At 28.3% G+C, this 7578-nt stretch overlaps 1 pseudogene; it reads right to left on the reverse strand.

The window, feature by feature from the left end:
• Positions 1-4445: 4445 nt before the first annotated feature.
• LOC143922001 (uncharacterized) lies at positions 4446-6461 on the reverse strand (annotated as a pseudogene).
• Positions 6462-7578: the final 1117 nt, after the last annotated feature.

Consider the following 7578-nt stretch of genomic DNA (forward strand, 5'->3'; position numbering starts at 1 on the left):
AAAAAAAAAACGATTGGCTTATATTAAAAACTATTGTTGCAGTTTGAGATTCTGACGAGTCAGAACATCCATTAAGATTAAAAAAAATTAAAAGTAAAGAAATAAACGATTGGCTTATTTTTAATAAACCATTTTTGCAGTTTGAGAATCTGACGAGTCAGAACATCCATTAAGATTAAAAAAAATTAAAAGTAAAGAAATCGACGATTGGCTTATTTTTAATAAACCATTTTTGCAGTTTGAGATTCTGACGAGTCAGAAATTAGCCGACTAGATGTCATAGGGCGCTTTAAAAATAATTGTATTTTCTCTGAGTTTTTTGTATGTGCTTGGAATTGAAAATGAGATTAAAATTAGATTTTTACGAATTTAAAAAATACGTGCTTAATGATTAAAAAGATTTCATTTCAAAATAAAAGGGCGGATGAATACTGAGAAATTAAATAAGTTATTGTAGATAAAAAAGTTTTTGAGTGCTTATGATTGACAGGTTGATCAAAAAAAGGAGAAGAAAGAACCAGAGTGTACATCAAAAGCAACTAATTAATGAAAAAATGGCACGACAAAATATTAACAAGTGATGAAATAATGAAAACAAGATTTTAATTTTTATAATAAATTTATTAAACAAATTTAATTCTAGTAATTCTAGTACTACTACACTGATCAATCATGGTAATCCCCAGATTTAAGAATTGTCCCAAACCCCATTTTAAAAAAAGCCTAAGAAATAGTTTTAAGTATTAAAGTAGTGTCAAAACTGTCATAAATGATGATGGTTTAGAGATAAGTGAAAAAACAATAAATCGGAATTAAAATATGATTTGTTAAAAAATGCCAGACAGAGCAAGTAATATTGTGGGTTAAATTATATCTTGGAATTGAGAATAAGTTGCATTGGGAAGGATGATGTTTAGAAAGTAGAAATAAGAGACATTTGAGAAAAGTCGCATTGGGAAGAGGGATATTGAGAAGGTAGAAATAAGAGACATTTAAGAAAAGTCTTTCAACATAGAGTTCAGGAATTGGCAACAAAAATCAATGATGTAATTTATGAGATAAATATCCCGAAATAAGAAAAGTTACTGTATATAGTGGAAATACACAAATAAGCTAGGGGGTTGAGAATGTAAAATACTTTATATGTGTTAAAGATTAATTTGGAGTAAAAAATTAAAATGTACTCTGGGCTCGTTTAATATATTTGTTGATTTCAATACTAATAAAGGTTGGATTTTCTCTACTTAAACCAATGCTATTTAATAAATACTCCTGTTATGATTATCTTCGACTATATAAGGTTGGATTATACCTACTAAATCTAATACTATTTAATAAATACCATTGTTATGATTATCTTCGACTATATAAAATTGTATTATACCTACTAAATCTAATACTATTTAATAACTACCTTTTTTTATTATATTCGTTTATAAATATAAAATTAAAAAATAATCAGCCTCATAATAATATACAATTGAAAGATTGTAAACAAATATTTTTTTTTTACTTTTTCAGATATCCTTTAAAATCTAATCATTAATTAATTGTGTTTTATGTTCCTCTTTTTTTTTTTAGAAATTTGAAGAATTTTTTTAACGAGACACCAATTTTTTTGTTAAATCTAGTAGTTTGAGATAAATTTGAGTTTAGATAATTAAATATCCTATTGTGTATTTATCTATATATTAAACCTAAATCTCAAGGTCAATGGGACACTCAGTCCTAAGGCTAGCCGACTGTCGGCAGAGGGATTAAGCTGGCATAAGGGCCGTGGGGGGTTTACGCAGCAATGCGGTTCCCCGGCCGGGTTACAGAGAAACACACGAAGAAAACTAACAAGTATTAACAACTACAGCTTAAATAAATCCGAACATTTTTTTATTAAACCTAAATAAAGCTCTCCTTATAGTAAAATCGTTTAAAAATGAACGGTTGCGCTATCTTAGATAACGCAAGGCTGAAATAGTTGTTGTAATTATAATTAATTATATGAAGATTTATTATTGAGTTGACTTATTAAAACTAAATAGGGCAAGGCGACTTTCCGCAATAACTTTTAATAGGCACAAGGCAAGTGTAGAGTTGTATGGATTGCACCCTTTGTGTTGTGTCAGTACTATTTTTAAATAAATATCTTTTTTTTAATTAAAACGATTCTCACTTATTTTGATAATTATCATTGGGCTATAAATATTAAATTAAAAAACAAAATATTCTTTTCACGTAACGGTTTGATTTACTTTTTCTAAATATATTTTAAGACAAGTTTAAATTAAAAAGTTTATAATAGAATCGTAAAAAATCTAAAATTAACAGGAAAAATTTAATTATTTATTATTGTTGTCTTGTGCCATCGAAGATGGCGTAAGCTCTTCATTATTAAAGTATTTAGTCATTAAGGGTATTTATTTAAATAATATTAATAGAGGATAACACAACAATTGTAAATAGAATTTAATGACATAGGGGTAACTTTAACAATTATAATTAAATAAATAATGTTTATTCTAAATATTTTCATAAAATATTTATTTAAATTTAAGAGATTGTAAACAATTAATTGGTGTTTGCACACATTTTATCTTTGAAAAATTGTTTTGAGTTTAAAATTAAAAATCATAGTCTCAAATATGAAAAATAACCCATGATAAAAACAAATAAGGTTTAGAGGTTTTTTAACCAAATCGCAGTTAATTTCAGTGTTTTAGGTTGATTTTATAATTATCCCAGTTTATTGTCTGTAACGTTTAATTATATTAATCCCATTCCTCGACTATTTATCTCTGTTTATTGTCCATGTCGTTAAATTCTATTAATTATATTCTTAGTTTATTTATTTCAATAAACAATACCCCCTTAAATGCCTTCTAGAACTTTAAAAATAATTTTCTTAGGTGAGAGGGAATGTGGAAAGTCTTCTTTAATCAACGCATTTTTGTTTGGACATCCCACAATACCTAAAAAACCAATCTTGTTTGGTTCTTATTGTAGGACTATGAAAATCAACGGAGAAGATTTTTTATTGAATATTTGTGATTCTAGTGGGGAAGAAGAGATCTTAAGATTACAAGAAATGTGTTATTTGGATGCCGATTTATTAGTTTTATGTATTGATATTACACAGAATAATGGATTAAAGAGAGCTGAAGAATATGCTAAAAAGACTAAAAAATCTAATGTGCCAGTAATATTATGTTTGACTAAAATTGATCTAAAGGCTAATATTAAAGAAAACGAAATAAACAATTTTGTAGAGAAATATCAAATGAACGGGTTTATAAATTCTACATCTAAAGATCAAGAGCATGTTTTAGGAGTTTTCGAAGAGATTGCTTTATATGCAGAAAGTAGAACATTAATAGTAAATAGAAATTGTTGTGGAATATTTAGTTGTTGTACAGGAGGGGGATATTAAAAACAGAGGTTCAGGGATATTTATTAATTAACATAGAGATGGGGTTTAAAGACTTTTTTAAATGTCAAGGTTGAAATGGGCTTTTTAATTAATAGTAAGAGTTTGAGGTAAACATGGATATTTATTTAAATATAACATATTTAACTTTAATTAATAAAAAGTACATTTAAAAACTTTAGATTCCTTACATTGTAAGGTTTAGCAGCAAAAAATAACATTCTATGATTAAGTACTACAGGATTTCAGGATTCTATTGTGATATTAAATATAAAAGAGATTACTGTCGTGTGCCACCAAAAAGGGCGTAAGATCTTCATTAATAAAGTATTTAGTCATTAAGGGTATTTATTTGAATTATATTTATAGTCGGTTATACAACATTTACCTCAAAGCCTTAATTATTATTAACTTTCAAATAATGCAGAACCCCCCTTATAAATTAAACGAAATTTTACCATAGGTTCACTGGATGACTAAATTATTTATAAATCGGTTTAAGAGCCTCGGTGTTTTATTTCAACGCCATGCTGCTCAACGATCTCACCAATAAAAGCTACTTCTTTTTCAATAAATTCACATTTTTTATATTATTAACATTAACCCCACAAATTTCCCAATAAAAAATGAACAAATTTTTAGCCTTTTAATAAATTCACATTTTTTATATTATTAACATTAACCCCACAAATTTCCCAATAAAAAATGAACAAATTTTTAGCCTTTTAATAAATTCACATTTTTTATATTATTAACATTAACCCCACAAATTTCCCAATAAAAAATGAACAAATTTTTAGCCTTTTTTAAAGTATCAACGCTATTAGATAACAAATAAATTATGATCTAAATATCTATAAACAATTTTTTTGGCCTTTTTTAAAGTATCAAAGCTATTAGATAACCCATAAATTATGATCTAAATATCTATAAACAATTTTTTTAGCCTTTTTTAAAGTATCAAAGCTATTAGATAACCCATAAATTATGATCTAAATATCTATAAAAAATTAATTCAAATATTTATTTACGGTTTTCTGACCAAAATCTTTCCAAAATCTCTACTAATTAACTTGTTTTTCTTAATCATATAATCAACTGCTTTTCTAACCAGTGCTTCACTACATTTAACTGTTTCTTTTAATTCATAAAATTTTATTGATGACCCAACAGGCAATGCTTTTTCGATCTTCTCTATTACTGTTTCAATTTCGGAAAAATATTCTGGTCTCATCATACCTTCAATCATATGCCCTTGTGAAACCGCATTCATTGTACTTGTTTGAAAAAGTCTTATAGCTTCATCTACATGTTTAGTTGTAACAACCGTTACGAGTTCCATTTTTGCTAAACTTTCTGATAATCTGATGATTGCTTCTAATTGTCTTACTGTAATTGGAATCGAACTCTTTTTTGAGCTCTTATCTTCAAATTTACCTACTTGTTTTCTAATATCTACATAAAATCTGTTTAATTTATTAGTGGCAGATTCAGAAAGTGTTGGAAATATTTTAGATTTGGCATATTGTACATAATTTCTAAGTTCATCTACAGAGATTACTCCTTCTATTGGTTTTACTGTATTTTTGTGTAAATTAAGCACGTGTTCAGCAATAGTCTTATCATTAGGCCCACTCTTATCTTTCATTATAAAAATACAATCAAATCTAGAAAGAATTGTAGTTCCAAACTCAATATTTTCTGATGGGGTTTTGTAGTCATCGTAACGCCCAAATGTTGGATTAGCCGCCGCTAGTACAGATGTTCTGGAATTAAGAACGGTTGTAATTCCCGCTTTTGCGATAGAAATTGTTTGTTGTTCCATAGCTTCATGTATTGCAACTCTATCATTTTCATTCATTTTATCAAATTCATCAATACAACAAATTCCGCCATCTGCCAATACAAGGGCACCCCCTTCCAAGTAAAATTCATTATTCCTATCTTTAATTATAGAAGCCGTTAGACCAGCAGCTGAACTCCTTTACCAGAAGTATAAACACTAATTGGTGAAACAATTTCCATAAATTTTAATAACTGGGATTTAGCAATACCCGGATCTCCAAAGAGCAAAACATTAATATCCCCTCTTAGTGTAATCCCATCTTCCCTTGATCTCCTAGTACCCCCAAATAACATGCAAGCCAATATTTTTTTAATATCTTCATGCCCAAATATTGATGGTGCAATACTCTTTGCGATATTTTCATAGACATCATCTCTGGCCATCTTTTTAAATTGATTTTCTTCTTCTTCTGTAAAAGATGCTTTAATTTTTGACTTAGAATTTCAATTCCCAGCACTTTTAAATAAGAAAAACTCTTATCATCTGCATTTCTAATTGAATAAATTCCTGTTAGCTTTACTTGATTTCCTGGGCTTAATTTATTTACAAGTATCCCATCTAACATAATTGAAAAATGCCTGGGGGTTTCCCCTGTAGGAAGATCTTCAAAATTTTCTTGTATTTTGGCATATTGAATATCCGTTACAATACTTTTTTCAGGTACTATAACATAAGGGTCAATTGGACACTTAGAGGAATTATCACAAGTTCTAGGAATGGCATCTTTAACCATTTTACTTTGAAGGCAACTACGACAAGTAATACAAAGTTCCTTGGGCTTTGTAAGTATAGATGAAGCAGATACAACAATCCCCTGTATTTTTACCACTCTATTTGATTTATTTGCATTTAAATCTCTTATTTTAGTGCAAGATCCTTGTGTTTGTATTAAATTTGAAAATTCTTGAGATTAAAACTTTTACAGATCTCCCTTTCAAAAGACAATAAACAGGCTTCTGGATTAGTAATAATTCTATTAAATAGCTCTTGACTAAATTGCCCTAAGTGTTCTATTTGTACCGTAATAGATAAAATATTCTGTGCCAAATTGGAGTGTAATTGTGTGTGGTAAGATTTATGAGTTGTTTTGAATTCTTTTATAAACTCCAAGAACATCTTCCCTAATGTTTCTTGTGTTATAACTTGATCATTTGCTATGAGGTCGATTGACTTAATTTCATTACTGTGATATTCCATGGGCACAAATTTGTATGGAAGATTTAAAACTCTAAAATTTTTAAGGAAATTTTGAAAATCTATGTAAAGGAATATTTTTATATAATGTGAATTAGTATTTAGATTGTATTTTGGCTATGTAAGCTAATACTTTTTTATAAATGCCCTTGTTATGATTAGATCGATTATATTTAAAACTAAATACAAATGTTTTCCCCAAGCCCTTACTATGTGTAAGAAAACCAATTTCTTGTATTGGATCAAGACAGTATGGTACTGTCTATAATTAAACGCCAGTTCAAGGTCAATGGGACACTTAGTCCTAAGGCTAGCCGACTTTCGGCAGAGGGATAGAGATGCTATAGGGGCCCCCAGAGTTTTGTAGGAAACTTCTTTTTTTGCTGTAGGCAACCACTTTTCAATAAATCCGATTTTTTTTTATTTGCGGCTACTTTCCTTTTTAGAACGAAGGAAATGTTTACAAAAAACTTCTTAACACTAGTGATTGTATGTGGTTCAGTTTTGAGTCTGATCTACCTATTTCATTATTTTTTGTGAAATTTAATAATTAATCCTGTTCAAGGTTATCACTTATGAGGGTAAATTTCTAGCTGGCATAAGGGCCCTGGGGGGTTTACGAAGCAATGCGGTTCCCCGACCGGATTACAGAGAAACACACGAAGAAAACTAACAAGTATTAACAACTACAGCTTAAATAAATCCGAACATTTTTTTTATTAAATATTCTCATTAATTTATTACTTGCATCAATTCCGCAAATCTGACATTTATTGACAGTTTAGCAATTTATAATTATATTGTAAATCTGTTGCTTTGCCGAATGAGCAATTTTATCTTAACATGTAAAATAACAAATTTTCGTGAAATCAAAAAACGAAAAATTAAAATGTTTTTGGTACCGTAATTGAACATAAACACTATTTGTAGCACCTATTTTTATACATTTAAATTTATACACTGCATTATAAATTAATTTATTCCTATTATACTTAAATAAATGCTCATATTTGACTTGGCCAGTAAAAAAGTCCCAATTCTCTATAAATTCAATTCAAAACCTGCGAATTAATATTATTATTACTAGATAATTCAATTATATTTATTTTAACAAAGGAAT

Source organism: Arctopsyche grandis, unplaced genomic scaffold, assembly GCF_051622035.1.
Source record: "Arctopsyche grandis isolate Sample6627 unplaced genomic scaffold, ASM5162203v2 HiC_scaffold_145, whole genome shotgun sequence".
In the NCBI taxonomy this organism is placed as follows: domain Eukaryota; kingdom Metazoa; phylum Arthropoda; class Insecta; order Trichoptera; family Hydropsychidae; genus Arctopsyche; species Arctopsyche grandis.